The following is a 21938-nucleotide window of genomic DNA, read 5'->3' as shown; positions in this document are numbered from 1 at the left end:
ACCAGACGCGTCCGGTGTGGCGACCGGACATGTCTGGTATTTGGCGACGTACTCAGCGACCAGACGCGTCCGGTCGCCACATCGGACATGTCCAGTGTGAATTAGCAAAGATGGTGTTCGGTAGATCTGCTGATCGGACGCTGGCAGCATCCGGTCCAGAGTGACCGGACGTGTCCGGTCGAGCATGGGTGCTTACTGTACTTGACCGGACACTGAGGCTCAGTGTCCGGTCAGCTTCTAACAGACGCGTCCGGTCGGCCCTGGGGGCTTACTAGACTCAACCGGACGCAGCGGCTGAGCGTCCGGTCATTTTGGTATTGTGCATCCAGTCGTCTTGTCAGAGAGCCGTTGGAGGCAACGGTAGGACATGTGGTGGTTAGATAGCTACCAGACGCATTCGGTATGGTGACTGGACACGTCCGGTATTCACGATCGGTGCGTCTAGTGCAGCGTCCGGTGCTGCGTCCGGTCGACCCAAAAAATGCCCAGTGAAGGGGTAACGGCTAGTTTAGCCCATGGGGCTATAAATAGAAGTGGTGGTCGGCCTTTGGCCGAGAGCTGAGTGCACTAGAGCCTTGGTGGCTTGGGTGGTAGTTCTTGGGAGTCCTCCATCTCACACATACTTGATAGTGATCATCTGATTGTGTGAGTGAGCGATTCTAGTGCGATTGCATCGTGAGGTTGCATCGAGTGGCACTAGGTGATCGAGTTGCAAGCCGGTGGTGCTTGTTACTCTTGGAGGTTGCCACCTCCTAGATGGCTTGGTGGTGGTCTCCGTCGAAGCCCGCAAGAAGCTTGTGCGGCGCTTCGAAGAAGTGCTTTGTGAGGGGCATTGTGCTCGCCCCACGGGAGCCGCAAAGAGCAACTTTAGTAAAGTGTGTCATTGAGCTACCCTCACTTTCAGGGTAGGTTCTTGCGGCACCCAACACGCGGGCTTGGTGGGTGATGCCAATTAGCCACCGAACCACCAAGTGAGCGGTCGACACAACGAGGACTAGCGTGTTGGCAAACACGTGAACCTCGGGAGAAAAATCATCGTGTCAACCTTGTTCTTCCCGTTGGTTTGAATCCTTGTTACACAAGCTTGTATTTACTTTTGCATATATTGTGCTTGTGTAGTTGCTCTTATAATTAGTTAGCTTATGTAGCTTACTAGTTACCTTCTTGCTTGTGTAGCATAAAAGTAGCTCCCTTGCATGGCTAATTTGGTTTGTGTAACCTTGTTAGTCACATTGCTTAGTTTGTGTAGCTAAGTAATTGCACTCTCTAATTTGGCATTGGTTGCCTTGTTATTGAGCATTGTTAGTGAGCATTAGGTGGCTTTATGCTTTTGCTTACTAGCATGTGTAGGAGCTCCCTTGTTGCTTAAAGTACTAGTGGCATAGGTTTGTATGACCTTGCATCTAGAATTGGTTAGGCGAGCTCTAGCTATCCTGACACCTTTGTTGCTTAATTAGTATCTTTGGAAGGTGCTAGAGAACATAGATAGAGGGGTGTAGTCTTGGCTAGACCGATTGTCTTAATTCCGCACCTGTTTCGATTAGCCGACGCAATTAATTTTAGAAAAGACTATTCACCCCCCCTCTACTCCACCATCTCGACCTTACAAGTGGTATCAGAGCCTGGTCTCTCATTTGTGGTCTTCACCGACCCGAGAGGATGGTGGCTTATGGGCTAGATGTTGATTGTCCACACACTTTTGATGGCACACACTTTACACAATGGAAAAATTGGATGATATGCAATTTTAAGTTTATTTTCCCTCAAATGTGGTGGATGGTAGATGTAGGCTTTTCTCATGTGTTGGATGAAGATAATCTAACTCAAGCACAAGAGAAATGCCTAGATCTCGACATCCAAGCTACTAACATCATGTATAGATCTTTGCATGATTGTATATTTGGAGAGATCATTAACATGAAGACCGCCCATGAGATTTGGAGTTATCTAAATAAGAAGTATGGGACGGTCTCCAATGATGAATATGAGCCCAAGAATGAGGCGCATGAGTGTCAATTTGGTGATTGTGGAAGATTGCTCCACCTCATGGTCAAGTGATGATGATGATGATGATCGATCTACTACAAGTTCACTTGACAAGGTTGATGATGATGCCACAAGTGTTGCAAGTGATGATACTACCCCATGCACACTTGATGGTGATGATGGTTCATGCTCAAGCCATGATGAAGATGCTACTACAAGCTCTCCAACTACATCACCACATTGTTTCATGTCACAAGGTGACACCAAGGTATCAAATGATAATGTGGTTGATCATGTTGATTCATATGATGAGCTTGTTAGTAGACTTGCTAGCATGACCATGTCTTTAGAAAATGAGAAAGCTAAAACATTGAAATTAGAAAATGAAAACTCATTTCTAAAGAACTCTTGTGAAGAACATAAGAAATTACTTGATGCTTATAAATCTTCACATGATGAGCTAAAATTGAATCGTGAGACACTACTTGCATCTCATGATGAATTATTAGAACAACATGCTTCTCTTATTAAAGTGTTTACAAAGAAACTTAAAAATAATGAGAGCTCATCACATGGATCAAATGATAAATTGCAAAATGTTGCTAACCCTTGTGATGTAGGCAAGAAGCATGCATCCACCTCTTGTGATGATTTATTATATATGCCATGCTCTTCACAAATAGACGCTTGTTCTACTTCTATGTCTTGTGAGACTAACATTTTAAAGGAGAACATTGAGCTCAAAAGTGAAGTGAAGAAATTGAGCAACAAGTTAGAGAGGTGCTACAACTCTCAAGTCACCTTTGAGCATATGTTGAAGACTCAAAGAAACTTTGGTGACAAGAGTGGAGTTGGCTTTATGACTAGCAAAGTCAATCATCAAGAAAGCCACAATGACATAAGTGGCATTGGCTTCAACAAGAGCAAGATCAAAGGCAAAAGATGAAACAAGAGAAGATATGAAAGAGAAATGAAGAAGGAAGAACAAGAGAAGCTCTCTTATTTCATGTGCTTCAAGTGCCATGAAGTGGGACATCTTGCAAATAGTTGCCCCAATGAAGAAAAGCTCAAGTTGAAGAAAGAAGAAGAGAGGCTAAGGCATGTGAAGTGCTTCAAGTGCCGCACTTGGGGTCATCTTACCTCAATATGCCCAACCAAGCAATTGATGAAGCAACAAGTGAAGCCTCAACCAAAGCCACAAGTTGAGCAAGAGAAGACACCCCAAGAGCAAATCAAGATCAACCATGAAGATGGTGGTGATTTGATGATAAAGAAGAAGAAAACAAGAAGGAGTGGAAAGGCAAGGAATCTAATGCAAACTCAAGATGCCAAGATGATGAGCAAGAATGAATATGAGAAGAAAGATTATGCTCACATCAAGTGCTTCAAGTGTGGAAATATGGGACACTTTGCCTCTAGGTGTCCTACCAAGCTTGAGAAGAAGGCTCAAGCAATTCATGAGAGGCAAGGCAATGAGAAGCACCACATGAGCAAGGAAGAAAATGCTCAATCAAAGAGAAAGTGCTACTCATGCCGGGAAAGGAGACACATGGCACATTCATGTCCCCTAGGTAACACTCCTAAGCCTATTTCAATTGATGATGATTCTATGCTTAGGAAGGATGGCAATGGTACCTCATTGGTTGCAATTGCAAAACATCCCGTTATTCATACTAAGGCTATGCCTAAGTATGTTACTCCTAACTTGAGAGGACCCAAAGTTGTTTGGGTACCATCAAAAAGTGGATGATTATTTGTAGGTACCATCGGCATTGGAGACTTGATTCAATTGATTTTATATTGATCATCATATGTTGAGTCAAGATATAAAGCCTAGTGCACATCCAAACCCCAATGCCAAGTAAAAATTAAGTAAAGTCCAAGTGCTATCAATATACAAGTGCTATAATTCAAGTTGTTGGTGATTCATTAGATATATTTGATGACTTACAAATAATTAAGTTGAAGCTTGCTAGTTGGATGATCATGAGCTAACCAAGGTATATCTCTTGTTGATCATTTCATTTGGGTGCATATGAGTTGATTGAATTGGATAAATATGCAATATTGCTTGCTATGAGATGATTGAATGGATAATTGATTAGTAGTCAAGTTTGAATTGATTTGTGTTGGATTAATTCATGAGATGACTTTTAGTAAGTGATTTGAATGGATATATGTCTTATGGAAGTATTCAAACAAGTTAGTTTCAAGGTTGATTCATACATGATGAAGTATAGCTCAAGTGTTGAAATCTGTCCTATAATTGAAAATCTAAGCTAGCTGTGATCTTAGCCATGTTTGAGTGACCAAAACTTATTGGATTGGCATAAAAATTGGTGTACATGCTCTAGACTTATGGTATAAGATGCTGTACAATTGTCATGAGAATTGGATAAGAAATACTTCAGTTTTGGAGTAGATCTTGTCAGCTATAGTGCAGCTGTCTTCAGCATGTAGCAGTGGTGGAAGAATTGAAATTTGGTAGCAATCTAGAAGTCAAATGAAGCTCAAATTTTTACAGCTGCTAGATAACTTTGTGAAGAACATCCCCACCAAATTTAGTGATATTTGGATTTATACTTTGTTAGATATGCTTAATTCCTTGAAGGGTACTAAATCTGTCAGAAAAGTGACAAATGTTGGATTGATCGAGAGTCACTTTGATTGAAAGGTCCTCAAGTTGGAAACATGTTTACAAGTGTTTGAGGTACCTAAGTTTGGTTTTGAGATGACCTAAAAGCATGACAAGCAAAGAGTACAAGGCCATTTGATTGTGGAGTGTACTTTGCATATATTTGGTACTCAAATTGGAAGATCAAGATCAAACTCAAAATGAAGTTGAAGGTTAAGTTCTAGTGACTATTGGAAATCATTTGGTAGAAAGAAAAGAACTTAAATAAGAAGAAAGAAAAGGACTTAAAGAAGGAATCAAGGTTACTCATCAAGTTAAGTCCATCACTTGGATCAATCAATCAAGTCATTTCAAGTGAGTATCAAGAATGATTCTTGGAGAAAGGTTACTTCTCCCTAGTGTAGGGGCTTGCCGCCTATATGTAGGTAAACCAAGTATGGTACTTGGAAGGCTAGCATGGAAGTGGTGATCTGAGAAACATTTGAGATGCTTAATTGAAGCAATCAAAAGGGTTGATCAAGAAAATCAAGCAACACCCAAAAGAGAGCTAATCATGATATTTCAAGTGGTATTCTCAAATTGATACTCTCATGCAAGCAAAGATCAAAAGATAAAGTAAGTCAACCAGAACAAGAAAGTGCACTTGATCATAAGTGGTATTCATTTCATATGGGTGAAGAATGGAATTCAACATGATATCTATTGGTCTTCACCAAGCTTATAATTGGACTTCACATTGCTATTAGAGTAATGAATTGGAATCTATGTGACTATCCTCTACTCCAACATAGCAAAGGTATCATTGTAATGTGCATGATCATTTCATCCCTTACTAATATGCGGTTAGTGCATATAGTACATACTTCATAGGATCATGCATAACAAATGAAATGCTTAAATTCATAGCCTACCACTATTGTTTGAATGATTACTTGATCTAGTGGTTAGTGCATGAATTTGTTCATGAGCTAGTAAACCCAAGTACTTGACTCAATTTGGATTGCTAACAAGTGACAAGTACAATATTGGCAAGATAACCCTTGTAAGAGGTGTGAAGAAGCTTGTCATTGGTTCAAACCGAACTTGGAAGCTTAGGCAAATCATTTTAGTTCAAGTCAATCATAGAAGCACATGATAGTGATAAGAGTACAAGCACAAGACAACAATGCAAATAGATATCTAGTTTGTATGTTTCAAATGGTATCTAGACTCAAGTATTTTATCAAGAATCTATAAATAATGTCTAGATCAACTCACAAGTGATATCCTATAAGTGGTACTCATGAAGATAGCAAATGTTCAAGAAATGGTCTTTATTGATAAATCAAACAAGTGGTTCTATACTAGAAGATTCTTTCAAATGGTATTCACTTCATACAAGTGGTATCGTATCTATACATAGTATCAATCATGCAAGACGATGGTTCCACAAGTGATCCTCAACTTTAAGTGATCATCAAATGAAGAATGCATCCCTCAACTACAAGAGCTCAAGTGTATTAAATGGATGACCCATGCTATCACATAGGGGGAGGTGTCCCACAAATTGATATCAAGGTCAAAGATCCTATGTGTGGTATCTCAAGAAGCCCTACACAAGATACAAGGGGTACAAGTTACAAGTGGTATTTACAAATGGTGTCATTCCAACAATCAAGTGATGTCCATAAAAAATGCAAGATTCAAGCCTCAACCATCTACCCCAAACGTATACCTTTGCATCAATAAAAAGCTCACCTTTTATGGAAATTGATGACAAAGGGGGAGAGATTGTACAAAGATATGAAAGCTTTGAGATTGACATTGTACAAAGGGGAGAGATAAGATATAAAAGCTCAAAGAAGTAGAGATTGGACATGGACATGGACAAAAAGGGGGTAACATTGAAGAAAAGAGATAGATCAAAATTCTTAGACAAGAGAAGCACACAAGTAGGGGGAGCAAGCTCATGAACTATGATTGATTGCATTTGATATGTGCATATTCATGTGATTGCTTGCATTGCATAAGCTTTCAAAATTCAATATGCATGCTTGTGTGGTGTATGCTAGTTGTAGAACTTGAATGATGATTTGATAACTAGCATGCATAGGATGATAGCTAGACACTTGGTATGCTTTTCAAGTAATGCTAGTACCTTGCTTTTAATGTTGATCTCACAAGGTATCTAGTGCTTTTATTGCCAAGTGATATCTAGCTAACCATGGTGCTAAGGATGAACTTCAAGGTGCAACTCCGATTGGTATCACACCTCATAGGTTTACTCTATACACCTTAGCATCATCCGGTAGTAATTACTCTCCCACAATTTTAATCTATGCATATGTGCGAGCTTCAAATCAAACATTCTAGCACATATGTAGGGGGAGCTAATACTACCATCTCGGGTTTGTGGTACTTGTCCAAAATCATTTCACATGGTAAAATTGCTTGGGCAAGCAACATGAATCCAAAAGAGCTTAACTTCCATATCTTTGTAGAGTTGTCATCAATTACCAAAAAGGGGGAGATTGAAAGGTCCTTGTGTGGTTTTGGTAATTGAATGACAACCTAGGTGGACTAATTATGTTTATGTAAGATACACAGGTGATTAGTCCATAGATACATGTGTGTGAGCAACATATGCCATGAAGGTGAAAATGGCTTGGAGATGTTACAAAGCTCACACATGTGAAGATGAAGGAGCTCATTGCACATGAGACATGACATCGAGTCATGTGATAAAAGGTGGAGAAGATCAAGACAAGACTTGGCTTGATGGACTTGAGCAGGACTAGGCGCCGATGGACGAAGGCAACGATGAAAAGTAAGTGAAGTCAAGATCAATGAACCAATATGATCACGTGATGATATGAAGTGGATCATATCATTGTTGATCGTGTTGGTGCATGTGTTGCATTGACATTGGAGGAGATGGAATGGAATGCGCAAGGCAAAGGTATAACCTAGGGCATTTCATTTCACCGGTCATAGGTGTGTAGAGAAGTTTATGACCAGGTTTAGGATAGATGGCCGTACTATCAAGAGGGGCAAACTTATTTGCATATCGGTCATCTAGTGCCACTCGAGTGATCTAACTTTGCATCGTCGCTAGGATCGAGTGGCGTGGCAAGTTGAGTGGCTAACACCCTTGAAAATGTTTGTGAAAATATGCTAACACATGTGCATAAGATGATACACTTGGTGGTTGGCACATTTGAGCAAGGGTGAAGAATATAGAGTTGAAAATGAGTTAGTCGCGCTGGTTACAGAGCTACCAGACGCGTTTGGTGTGGTGACCGGACACATCCGGTATCTGGCGATGTACTCAGCGACTGGACGCATCCGATCGCCACACCGGACGCATTCGGTGTGAATCAGCAAAGATGGTGTTCGGTAGATCTATTGATCGGACGCTGGCAGTGTCTGGTCCAGAGTGACCGGACACGTCTGGTCGAGCATGGGTGCTTACTGTACTCGACCGGACACTGAGGCTCAACGTCCGGTCAGCTTCTAATAGATGCGTTCGGTCGGCCCTGGGGGCTTACTGGACTCGACCAGACGCAGTGGCTGAGCGTCTGGTCATTTTGGTACTGTGTGTCCAATCATCTTGTTAGAGAGCCATTGGAGGCAACGGTAGGACACATGGCAGTCAGATAGCTACCGGACGCGTCCGGTATGGTGACCAGACACGTCCAGTATTCACGATCGGTGCGTCCGGTGCAGCGTCTGGTCGACCCAAAAAACGCCCAGTGAAGGGGTAACGGCTAGTTTAACCCATGGGGCTATAAATAGAAGTGGTGGTCGGCCTTTGGTCGAGAGCTAAGCACACTAGAGCCTTGGTGGCTTGGGTGGTAGTTCTTGGGAGCCCTCCATCTCACACATACTTGATAGTGATCATCCGATTGTGTGAGTGAGCGATTCTAGTGCGATTGCATCGTGAGGTTGCATCGAGTGGCACTTGATGATCGAGTTGCAAGCTGGTGGTGCTTGTTACTCTTGGAGGTTGCCACCTCCTAGATGGCTTGGTGGTGGTCTCCGTCGAAGCCCGCAAGAAGCTTGTGCGGCGCTCCGGAGAAGTGCTTTGTGAGGGGCATTGTGCTCGCCCCGCGGGAGACACGAAGAGCAACTTTAGTAAAGTGTGTTATTGAGCTACCCTCACTTTTGAGGTAGGTTCTTGCAGCGCCCGATGTGCAGGCTTGGCAGGTGATGCCAATTAGCCACCAAACCACCAAGTGAGCGGTCGACACAACGGAAACTAGCGTGTTGGCAAACACATGAACCTCAGGAGAAAAATCATCGTGTCAGCCTTGTTCTTCCCGTTGGTTTGCATCCTTGTTACACAAGCTTGTATTTACTTTTGCATATATTGTGCTTGTGTAGTTGCTCTTGTAATTAGTTAGCTTGTATAGCTTACTAGTTACCTTCTTGCTTGTGTAACATAGAAGTAGCTCCCTTGCGTGGCTAATTTGGTTTGTGTAACCTTGTTAGTCACATTGCTTAGTTTGTGTAGCAAAGTAATTGCACTCTCTAATTTGGCATTGGTTGCCTTGTTATTTAGCATTGTTAGTGAGCATTAGGTGGCTTTGTGCTTTTGCTTACTAGCATGTGTAGGAGCTCCCTTGTTGCTTAAAGTACTAGTGGCATAGGTTTGTGTGACCTTGCATCTAGAATTGGTTAGGCGAGCTCTAGCTAGCCCAACACCTTTATTGCTTAATTAGTATCTTTGGAAGGTGCTAGAGAACATAGATAGAGGGGTGTAGTCTTGGCTAGACCGATTGTCTTAATTCCGCACTTGTTTCAGTTAGCCAACACGATTAATTTTAGAAAAGACTATTTACCCCCTCTAGTCCGCCATCTCGACCTTACAAAAGGGTCGGGCCTCACTCGGGGGCTGATATGAGCACATTTATCCAACAAATATTCTCTGTGCCTGGCCCTCTTTTCATGTTAAGACCTAGTAGCTAGGTTTGTGAGAACAAGCTCTGAGTATAACTGGTCAGACTATAGGAAACCTACACCCCAGCGGCTACGGTGTCTTTACTCACCAGTGTGATTAGAATTGGCTCACCCACACTCCAAGCTTTTATGACCTTAATGACGAAAAGGGTCGGAGTGCGCTTACCTTTTTATTCAAAAAAGTGAAAAGAGCTAAAAAGCCATTTGCTATAATGAAGCCTAAGAGCTTATCCATTTGTTACAAGTTTCTCCACCTGGCTTTTCTACCTAACTAAATTCTTGAGTGGGATGTTCTCATCCTTTATCTTTGCAGGAAAGTCTTATCTCAGCGGGTAACACAAGTCGACCAGATGGCTTGGCCACTACTGAGAAATGGGTAGGGAACAGCGGGATGCCCCACATGGGTTATGCCGACCCCATTATGAATGACAGACCCAGATCCAGCTCATATCTGGTAAAGGCTTCTAAAACCCATCGCTCTTACCATCGAGGTAAAACCAGTGCTCAGGTCAATCGAACGGCTCAAGGTCGCTGCCAAGAGACATGCACTCTTATTTTACGCATTAATTCACTACCGAGCCTCCAACCCTAGCAACGATGGAGGGTCAGACTTCTCTCGAGGGCTGGCAAGAGTGTCTATTCGATAGACATTTTCTATGCCCGACCCCTCCTTATGTTAAAAAACCGGAGGACGGTGTGTGGGCACACACTTTGAGTGAACCTGGTCGGACCGCTAGGACACTATGCCCCAGCGGCTATGGCATTTTTGCTCACTAGCATGACAGAGTCTCTATCTCCACACCCTGAGCTTTAGCCTCCACCTTCTTGGGAAGGGTTTCAAGGGGCCTACCTATGAAATCTCCATCGAGGAGAAGCCGACAGGTCACCCAAGTTGATCGAATGGCTCGGGCCACTACCGAAGAGGTGGATAGGGAGTAGTGGGATACACCATGCAGGTTATGTCGGCCCCGTCACGAACGTTGAATCTGGATCCCACACGGACATATCTGGTAAGAGCTCCCCAAACCTATCGCTCGAGCCATCGAGGTAACTTTACCGACCCCCACTTTTTCTTTTCCATTATATGATCATTCATTTATCCATTCTCATTCATTCATTCATACATTCATCCCAAACAGTCAAGCATTGCATATGCAATTGATGCATCATAACGCTTCGCGTCGCGTCACAAAGCGGTAGTCGTCTCATTTGATATGGGCGGTGACCGACCGAGGTTCAAAGGCCGGCCCGTGAAGGGCTATAGTCCACCTCATGTCAAATAGAGCCAGGGGAGAAAAACCAAGATGAGCCCCTATGGCCTTGCCCGACCCCGCTCAGAAGCAGACAGAGACATCTCGACCTTTCTCGTTCGATTCTAACCTCGAGCCAAGCCCATAGAATCTCCATCGAGGAGAGGCCAACAGGCCACCTGAGCCTATCGAATGGCTCGGGCATTTGCTGAGAGGCAGGTTAAGAAGTTGTGGAGTGCCACATGAGGGCTCTGCTAACCCCGTCAGCAGATGACGGACCTGGACTCCACTCGAACATGCCCATTAGTGAGCTCACCGAGCGCAACACTTGAGCCATCGAGGCAAGTGTCATTAGCTTAGCCCCTCCGATTGCAAAAACCAAGGATGGGGTGACACATGCATGGAACACAGCCGACCCCTACCAAAACCTACGGAGCTTGGGCCGCTCGACCCTAATTCAGGAGACCGGGGTTCGAAGGCTGGCCCACGGAGGGCCCAATGTGCCTCGCATTGAACAAGAGCCAAGGGAGAAAATGTAGATGAACCCCAGTGGCCTTCGCCCATCCTGCCTAAAAGCAGATAGAGTCATCTCAACCTTCTCGTTTGATCCTAATCTCCAGCCGAGCCCATAGAATCCCTATTGAGGGGACATCTGTTGGAAGGCAGGTTAAGGAATAGTGGAATGCCACATGAGGGCTTTGTCGACCCCATCATGAATGATGGACCCAGATTCCACACGAACATGCCCATTAGCGAGCTCACCGAGCGTATCACTCGAGCCATCAGGACAAGTGATGTTAGCTCAACCCCTTTAGTTCTGGAAACCTCGGATGGGGCGACAATCACAAAGACAAGCCAACCCTCGACCTAACCTTTGCTATGCATGGTGGCTCAAGGAAAGTTGCACTTGCAAGGAGACCAAACGCATGGTCATAGAACAATAGCTCATATCCTAGGGAGGGGGTACGTGCGAGTACAAGAGATGCTTTCTCCCACTAGTTTCGCCATCCACTCCTCAATCTTCAGTGACATCCAACTAAAGCAACAGCAAGGGGTTAGATCTCACTTAGGGGCTGATAAGGGTATAGATTAACCCTTTTTTGAAATAGTCACCGCGCCTGGCCCCTTCCTCACATTAAACCTAGTGGCAAGGATCGCAAAAATGAACAATTGAACAAGCCTGGTCAGACTGCAAGAAACCTACGCCTCAACGGCTATAGTATGTTTGCTCACCAGCATAAACAGAGTTTCCCTCCTACACCTCAGGCTCTACGGTCTTAACGTATGGAAGGGTCAAAACGCGTAAGCCCCTTTTTGCACACAAAAAGGGAAGAAAAACAAATTCAATCAAACAAAACAAAATGATGAGTTTGTTTTTTGCGATACATAATGGTAGGCACTTGTCCATAGATTATAATAATGATCATCCAACCTATTTGACTAACTAGCCCCTTTAGGGGAGAACTATGTCTTCAATTTTGTCCGCCAGGTCCCACGCAAGAGGAGCCACCGTTGTCTCTATCTCATCCAGCTCATGGGCTTCATAGCCAGGCACGAAGCCGAGGCTCATCATCTCCAAGTCGATGCTATCCATGTAATGAGAACGAGCAATTGCAAAGACTTAGTTGACCCCAGCACAAAGGGCATTCCTTTCGAGCTGGCGCACCCGCACCGTGATCTTGATGGCATAGGCCACGAGCGAACTAGTCCTCTTCGACTGTACCACCTCTAGGTCATCATAGACCACTCTGAGGGCGACGCTCAGGATACTGAGCTTGTCACTCTTCGCTTGAAGGTTCCTCCTCACCTCAGCGAGCTCCGCGGCCAGCAAAACAAAGACACCCTTGGCCTCTAGCCTCTAGGTTATCATGGTTTCAAGCTCAACCTAGAGGGAGCCAATCTTCTACTGCACATCATCGTGCTCTCGGACGGCCTGGTCATGCTCCTCGCAGGCCGTGCCATGCTCCAAGTGGAGCCTCTCCGTAGTTTGGAGCAGCTCATCCTGGTCCTTGCGTAGCCGGGCGACTGCCTTGACATCCTGACCCACCCTCTGCTCTAGGGCTGTTAGCTTATCCTCGGCTCCTAGCCTCAGCTCCCACTCCCTCTCAGCCTTAGCCAGAAGGTTAAGGATCTACTGATGGGTCTCGGTGTCCTTCTAGAGCAGCTCATCTTGGTCCCACCTGACTTTGGTGATCTCCTCATCATCCTGTCATGACCTCGCCAATAGGGCCTCAAATGCCCTCTCGGCCTTGTCCGCATGCCGACGGGCCTCGGCCTCTCGTAGTCGGAGATTGTCCGCCTCCTCGATAAGGGGAGTCAGCTTGACCACCCTCTACTAGGCGGCAATGAGATGGGCGGTCACATCCTAGCATAGTCATGCCTCTTCAATGAGGCGGTCCTAGTTCTCCTTCTGCTCGCGAAGGAATCGGGATTTCTCCTGGCTGTGAGCGATAAGGGACTGAAAAAGATGATGGTCAGAACACAAAAATACATGAAGAAAGAAGAGGGCGAGAGACAAGATCAAGTGAATACCTGGCCAGTGGGAATGACAACTTCACGTAGGGCGCCCCTAGCATGGTCTAAGGCTTCCAGCACTGCTGCAATGCCCTCATCAAGACTCTCCCGCTCCATGCTCTTAGAGGCATCATCGAGGGTGAAGAGTGTCGACATCGGGTCCTATGGATTCATCCACCAGAGTAGGGTCTCATCCCATGCGGCCAAGTGGCTGCCCCTCGACGTCGGGGCCAGGGGCGATTCCCCACTGATCCTCTCTGCCACCACCATGATGTCCGGGGACCCCTCGACTACATCCCCCTCCATCTGGCCCATGTCGAGCACCATCACTCGGGCCACTAGTGGCATGGGTCACACTACTGCCTTAAGCACTATCACTTGGGCCGTTGGTGGCGTGGGTCATGCTGCTGTCTCGGGCACCGTCATGGCTGCATCCGCCTGCATCGGTGGGGCCTCGACCGGTGACGGCACGCCCGCCATGGTCGGTGCCACAAGTGTGGCCGACAGCTCCATCCACCCCATCGTCAGCAGCGGTATGACCTCCGTCACTAGCTACTCAGTGACCTCTGAGGGCGTCCCTTGAGCCCAGCGCCCACTTGTCTCACCGAGGGCACAGGCGCCACCATGGGCGGCGTATGACCAGTTAGTAGGGCAGTCGCACCGATGTCACTCTTGCCCGAAACAGGCACAACACCAACTGATGGATGCCGCCCTAATCGGAGGGCAACACTCTTCTTTGGTGCCAGCGCCAAAAGATTATGCCGCCTCAAGATGCTACAAGAAAGAAAATATAAGTCACGATGAAAATAGAGAAAAACAGAGGAGCTAGTGACTTACATCGGCGCTATTGGGTGGCAGACACATTTGGGGGGTGACCCACTAGACCCCTGCTCTGCCTCATTGGGGTGGGGCCATTTTGAGCCTGCCCCTACTCTCGGGCAGAGGGCTCGCTCCCCTTGCATCTGGGGGCGTGGTGGCGGAGCCACCATCCTCTGCTGGCACCCGGGCGGAGTGGTAGATCCGCCCCCCCTGCTGGCTCCTAGGGCAGGCCGATGGTTCGGCCCATCTCCACTGGCCTCATGGATGTGCCTTCCCCTCCATGAAACAGGAAGGATCCCTACCCCTGCAAGGACGAGCGGAACCTATCAGCATATCCTCGCTCTTCAGGTCATCCCACTTGGTGTCGGCAACTACCTCGTTGTCGTCCTCCTCATCATTGTCATTATTGCTGTTAGTGTCCTCCCCTCGCTCTTGCACCTATAGCTTCCGTTGTCTCTTCTTCCTCTTGTCCTCCTTCGCCTTCCTGAGCCGCTCGCCCTCGATGTGATTTGCCACCCTCATGGACGAATCCCTCAACAATGGAGCCAGGTGATCCATGAGGATGAGGTCCCTCGGTTGGTCCCCCAATCTCAATGTTAGTATCAAGGGGTCGGGAGTTCAATTTAAGAGGAGGCATGAGGAAGGGAAAACTTACAAAGACGATGTATCCTGATTTCGAATGCATCGGGGGATGCCTTGGCACCGGGTACACAAAATCAAGGGGGGCGTTCATGTCATCCCAAGAAGGCTCCATCACCTCCTTAATGCATTGTATGACTTCAGAGGGGGAGAGTGCCCCCTCAGTAAGCGCCGTCCCATCGAATGACACCTCAGGCGCCATCATGTATAGGGGAAGCATGCGCCTCATTAGTGGCGCCACCCTCCTCGTGTGGTGGGTGCCGATGATGCCTAACCCCTTCAGCCCCTTCTCCTTTAGGATGCGGATGGCGGCGAGGTAGTCCCAGATTTTCATCTTGTCCTTCTCTGGGGCACCCCACTTCCTCCATGAATCCAGGGCCTCTTCGATTAGGCGCCCAGTGAACTCCGGTAAGGGGGTGGCGGCATAGTTCTTGAGATAAAACCAATGCGAATGCCACCCCTTGTTGGTGGTTGATAGCCGCATTAACGGGTATTCGCTGACCCGGTTATTCTAGAGGTGGATGCTAGCGCATTCCATCGATGTATTCAGCTCCTGCTTCTTCTCCCTCTTCTTCTAGAGGATGATGGCGAAGAAGTGTCGCCATAGATCAAAGTGGGGGCTGATCCCTAGGAATCCCTCACACAGGGCGACGAACGCCGCCATGTGTTGGATCCCATTAGGATTGAGGTGCTGTAGCTCCATCTTATTGTAGTGCAGCAGCCCTCAAAGGAATTTGTGTGCAGGGGTGGTGAACCCATGCTCATGGAAGTGAGCGAATGACACCATGTAGCCATTGAGCAGTGACAACATGTCTTCCTCGCCGGGCAGTAGCCACTCCTTGGCCATGGTCCACATGTAGAGAAGACCACGATGGACAAGGCCCTCCATGTGCTGGAAGGTGATGTCAGAGCAGCACCACGGATCCATTAGAAGATGGGGGCGAGTTGATGTGAGCTTGATGGTGGCTAAGACATGGATGTGGGGAGCCTAGGCAATTGGCGATGGAGGTTTGCAGATGTGAAGGCAAGGAGGCAAGGTATGAAACCCTAGGGGTGAACCCTTTGGTTTTATAGGGGCGACGAATGCTAGGAAACCAACCGCCCGCCTAGATCTCCACACCTACCATGATCTGTCACAATGTCATGCCATGGGATATGCACATGTAATCCCTATCCTTTCCCTTGGAAAACTCATCGAATGTTTTGCCTCCCCGGGTGGGCCATGACTCGTCATGAGTAAAGCGAATACAGATCGAAAGACACCTCTATGGCCAGTTCGGGCCTAGGAGTTCAAAGGCCAAGCTCATCAATGGGTTCGACAACCACTCCTGGCACCCTTAGGCTAGTTCCACCTCACCCGACGTCTGAGGGCTGGCTTCATCTCGCCTGATCCCTCAGGCATGGATCTTTACGGAAGCTCACGACAACCACTACGGTCCATAAGGTGTGACCCAATGTCAAACTTCTGGCATCGTGCAGGGAGCGGTCACATCTCAACACGACCCGTCCCCATAACATGTCATTCTAGGGAACTCGCATCGCCCACAGTAACGGACGCACGGTCACTGTGCTGCTTACTCCCTGTACAACCGCTGATCAGCACGATGGTTCACCACGCCGCCCGCTGGGGGCGGAATGGGACGTAACAACCCACTAACAATGCCAGGGCATGGCATCATCAGCAGACAGGCGCTCACACATGGCCCTGTCATGGTCAGTGGACATGCGCCTCACGTGGGGCTATCCCTATCACTACCTACCATGTCAGCAGGGCCAGCACGGAGGAAAAGGACTTCCTTTGCCTCTCGTTTTCTTTTTTTCTCCCATCTATAACCTGTGCTCTCCCTTGGCCTATAAAAAGGAAAGCAGCACACCCCTTGAAAGGCATCGGTTCACCACATCGCACCTCACATTGCATCACAGTAGAACCACTAGCATTGAACCTCGAACACGTAGCTGAGCAGCGACCGAGCTCTCGGCGCCTATTCGATCTTTTCATCAGAGACTTGGAACCTATCCCTCTCTCTCCTATTTGTAACCCCTACCATGAACTTTTCAGTGCTAATAACATGAACAACAGTCATGAACTAGACATAGGGACATTCTGCCCGAACCAGTATAAATCTTGTGTCTTTTTAGCACACCATCTGGGCCAGACGCGCAATAATATAATTTTACTTGTTGGTGTTTACTTGAAACACCGACAATACCTCTAAAATAAGAAACACTTGAATGCAACATACGTTCGAAGCAGATGAAACATTTGAAACATACACTTGCAATATGTGTGTGAAACATATGCAACTTTCAGATAAAACACTTGCAACTTGCAACATGAAAACACTTATTGCAACGTAAGATTGAAACAACTGAAACATCTGGAACATACTCTTTGTGTGAAACATATGCAACATCCAGATAAAAACCGCTTACAACATACATCTAAAATAGATGAAACATTTTGAACAAACATTTGCAACATGCCTTTGAAAAACTTGCAACATGCCTCTGGAACACTTTGCAATATATGCAATATCCCGATTTACTTTTGCAACATCCACATGAACACTTGTAACATACCTCTAGAACATCTGAAATACTTGAAACATACGCTTGCAACACGTTAGGCGTGACACTCTAGTAGGAGGTGGCCACCATGTCAAGCGCGTTGAGGAACTCGATAACCTCCTCGATGGGTAGATCAAGGCTGGGAGGTGGCGGAGCGAAGAGCACCATGGGCTTGGCTGCTGCGAGCTTCTTTCACTAGGGGCACCGAAGCGTGCAGAGCCTCGATGCGAGTGCAAAGTACGGCACAGCCACAACGCCATCACGGTCTTCGGCTGCAGGAAGAGGTGACGAGGAGGACGCCGGCTCCGGTGATGAGGGCAGGGGTGAGCGGCAGGAGCGGCTCCAACGGCACAGCCTGGCGTCGTGGAGGCTAGCGAGGCCCCGAGGTGGAGGAAGTAGAGGTCGTCGATCACTGTTGGAGAAGGTGAGCGGCGGGCAAGTGGTAGGGAACGACATGATGGTCGTGCTGGTTGGGAATGTCGCCGTCTTTTTTTTTTATTTTGAGAAATGGTGAAAAAATGAAGATAAAGGGGAACAAGTCTATTGGGCTGGTAGTGCACATGCCCATGGGAAGCATGGCGTTCGGAGGATCGGACGCCTACACCATAGCATTTTCGTGGTTGTAATGCCTCGTATTAAGTAATGAAGTGAAGTTTAAAAAAAAGAAACTACATTTGTATTGCCTGCAAGAGCTGGAACTGTTGATGCAAAAGTGGATCTGCAAACACAAAGGGCTAATACCCGAATCGGTATCCAAGGCGTGCCAGTCGATTTGACCGGTTAATCGACAAGGATGAAGATACGAGCACTTTGGTCCAGACAACAGTGATACGCCCGGAAGTCACGGCCAAGAGGTACTCACGTGGAACTCGAGGATCGCCGAAGGTCGCACTGAAGCGATGCAGCTCGCCGAATCAATGAGAACTCATAAAGAGAAAATAATGCAAATTGACGAAGTCGCCGAAAAGTAAGTAGATGCAAATAAGAGTAAAAATTGGTTTTGATATTGATTGATATATCTATTTACATTGCCCCTCACTCCATATTTATACCCTGATCTAAAGAAACACAACCAAACACAACTAGGACATCAAGCCCATATCTAAGGAAACACGTGACTCTTACATGAATCATACTCTAACAAATATAGAAAAAGAAATCAACTCCTATCTATTTCCCTGTCCGCCTTAATTACGATGGAAATCTCACTGTCCTTCCTCCCATCGGCATACCCCCTGTCTCATCGGCAATAGTCTTCAAGTCTTCCCCCATCAGCATACTCCTTGTTTCATCGGCAGTAGTCCTCAAATCTCCCTTCATCGGCATACTCCCTATTTCATCGGCAGTAGTCTTCAAGCCTCCCTTTATCGGCATCACCAACTATCGGCAACCATCTTTACAAGCTGGCTTTCATCGGCTATCAAAGTATACAGTAACTTTCCCCTTGCCGATTAGTCCACTCCAAACATTTTAACACGTGCAAAAAACGGTGTCAACACATGCCCCCCAATTTCGGAGTATAAAACCATTAATGCTCCGAAATTTACTCTAGATTACCGTAACTTATTCTCCAAGCCAAAACCTGATCTGTTATCAAATCCAATCAAATCTAATCCTGATTCACGCACTTCAGCAAATATCGCACAATCGCCAACCACTCTTACCTTGATTATGGTTAAGATACCGAAATAATAACCCATCGGCAAGATCTTAACATGATAATGCTGTCATTTTCAGAATTAAAATATCCTGTACCGATATTTCTCCCAAGTCATGATTACTTGCCATCAACCCATCTATACAATCCCCTGATCATCGTGCAAACAGTTACCATATCCATCTGAACCACTTCGACCTACATGCGCGCGGCATAGAGATAAGTCCAAAATACCCCTACTCCAAGCGGCTTATAAATAGACTCCTCCGGAACACTTGTCTTCTACCCTCAGACTCCAATCTTTGACGTTTCTCTTTCCGGCGGCGACTCCGACGAACCACTACACGACCTCAACCAACAAGAACCCTTCTCCAGCGTTACCTCAAGTCTCTGGCTCGTGCCTTCATCTTCTTCAAGATAATGGCAGTCAACTTCGACGTCCCCGCGGTTCGCTCCTCTTCCATTACCTTTACTTTGATTCCCCTAGTTTTTGCAAATCCATACAGTTGGTGATTTTTCCTTTCTTTTGTTCTCCAGATCTTTCAAACTTAGGAACTGCGCAACAAATTAGTTATCCCAACCGACCAGCCGCATGTCCAATGCCTAGGACCAATGGGCAACCCAGATCCAACCGATCTGATTAATGCAGAGGTTAACAGAATCCCCTTTAGAGCCCAAAATTTCTCTCTGAATTTATGGAAAGACACATTCTGATCTTGGCCCAAAACCACAAAAGGGTGGAAAGATTGGTACTTAAGGGTTAATAGATCGATGCAAGTATACTGGGCAGAACGGAAATTAGACCAATGCATTAGGCTATCTATTGCCGATATGCAGAAGAATGAATCGATGATGATTGCAGCTGCTTACTTCTGGTCAGACACAACAAACACTTTTATGTTTGGACATGGCCCAGCTACTCCTACACTTGCCGATGTCCACATGCTCACTGGCTTGGATATTTCAACTGCCGATGAAGGCTCCATTTATGGTAGAAAATCTGAATATAGGGTGAATACCCGCAACATCGGCGGTTGGACGGGATACATTCAAGAATACCAGAAGACTGGGACACTTAACCAGAGGGAACATGCCACATTCTTGAATATGTGGTTAGAAAAATTTATTTTCTGTGGTCGATCAGTAGGACCAACCAACGCCTTCCTCCCCACAGCTGAACTTTTGGATAATGGCGTAAGGTTTCCTCTTGGCCGATACCTTCTGAGCTTCACTTATCATCTTCTTCATTAAGTGTCTCAGAAACTTCTGCTTGGCGAACCCATCGGCAACCTAGGAGGCCCGTGGTGGTTTATCAACATGTGGCTGAATGCCCATATGCACAAATGCTTGCAATGGGACTTTTTTGCCCAACAATTCCCACGAGAAATTGCTGAAGACCATGTGCTTGGGGATGATGAATCGGCAACACACTCACCCCTTAATTTTGGTGAAGCCATAATTGTCCTTCCCGGAATAGAGGCCAATGAAGACCAAATCGGTAGATTCTTCCAAAACTTCTACAATGGTCTTTCTCGTGATCATAGGGCCTGGGTACCTTATATTGACGAGGACAACAGATTTCCCCTTCTTTTCAACTTTGTCGATGACACCCTGAATCAGGATAAGGAACTCATGATGGCCATCATTACTCCTAGGGCAATTCTAGTGAATACATTTGGTAGCAGGAAAAACACCAACATTTCATATGAATTTTACAACCCATCGGCAGTATCCCGTCAATTGGCTTTTGGGCAACTGCCAATCGAACTTTGCTTTGCCGTTGTGATTAAACCCAGGGAAACAATCACTTGTGGAACAGATTGGAACAAGGTGGTACAACTCTCCCCCAATGTCGATATCACAGATGTTGATATATCCACCTAGACACCAGTATCCTTCATCACCGAGTCATACAAGCAATGGTGGCGAGAGTGGAAGGAACAACTGTTTGCAACTTCTGCTCACACATATCGGCACATGATCGACCCTGAATATGCCATCCCTGACGACGCAGTAAGTTTCTTTTAACTCCTTTTTGCTTTTTCCCTACATATATCAGTAACTGACTCTCGCATGACAGGTTAACAACCCAGCACCATCGGTGAGCAAAAGTGGGAAACCCTTCGATCTTCAGCCTATTTCCCCGATATCACCGATCGGCTACAACGCCCCCACCTTAACTGCTTTGACCCACCAGAAGATCCATACCAAGACCATCACCTCTAAGTCTAGATTGGCTACAGCTAGGGCCACTCCATCGGCTGCTGCTACAACCTTGGTCAAGGCATTCAAGGTAACAACCTTGTTTATTTCTACTTATACCGATTACAAACTGTATTAACATTAATCACCAGGGGGTAAGAGCTGCCACTGGATCGTCATCGGCAATTCCTCCGATATCAAGCACCACTTCTTTTGATAAACCTTCAGAGGTATTCTCTTGACTTCTCATTTTATCCGTTAAATATCATACCTTACACTTGTCTTGCAGCAACAATTGGGTACATCGGCAAGCGTACCAGACGTCCAAGCTTCACAACCAACAAGTGCCGATGCCCCCCAGCCAATCGTTGCCGATGCCCAAGCAAAGCGCAAAGCTTTAACAGATGCCGAGGCACAACCAAAACGACAAAGGTCCATGCCGATCCCTACATCTGCCCCAATGTCATCAGTCATCACACCTCAAGAGCCAACCACTGATGAAGTCACAGAGGACATCCCATCGGCAAGCTCAACCGATCCCTCACACGACACACTCTAGGTTGTTTCTTCCAGTCAAGCACAGGAAATTGCCTTGAAACAGGTAAACCGATTAACCTAGCTGATTTACAATATTCATACTTATCCTTAACCGACCTCCTTTTCTTTTTCTCAGGAACAAGACTCCCCAAATAGCCTATTCTCCTTCGCTATTGACATCTCTGACGACGAT

The 21938-nt window shown here is 46.2% G+C and overlaps 1 pseudogene; it reads left to right on the top strand.

The window, feature by feature from the left end:
* Window positions 1-19948: 19948 nt before the first annotated feature.
* Window positions 19949-21296, top strand: LOC136466503 (uncharacterized; annotated as a pseudogene).
* Window positions 21297-21938: the final 642 nt, after the last annotated feature.

Source organism: Miscanthus floridulus, chromosome 7, assembly GCF_019320115.1.
Source record: "Miscanthus floridulus cultivar M001 chromosome 7, ASM1932011v1, whole genome shotgun sequence".
NCBI classification, from domain to species: domain Eukaryota; kingdom Viridiplantae; phylum Streptophyta; class Magnoliopsida; order Poales; family Poaceae; genus Miscanthus; species Miscanthus floridulus.
Note: the sequence above shows the minus strand (reverse complement) of the source record. Positions and strands in the feature narration are given on the sequence as shown.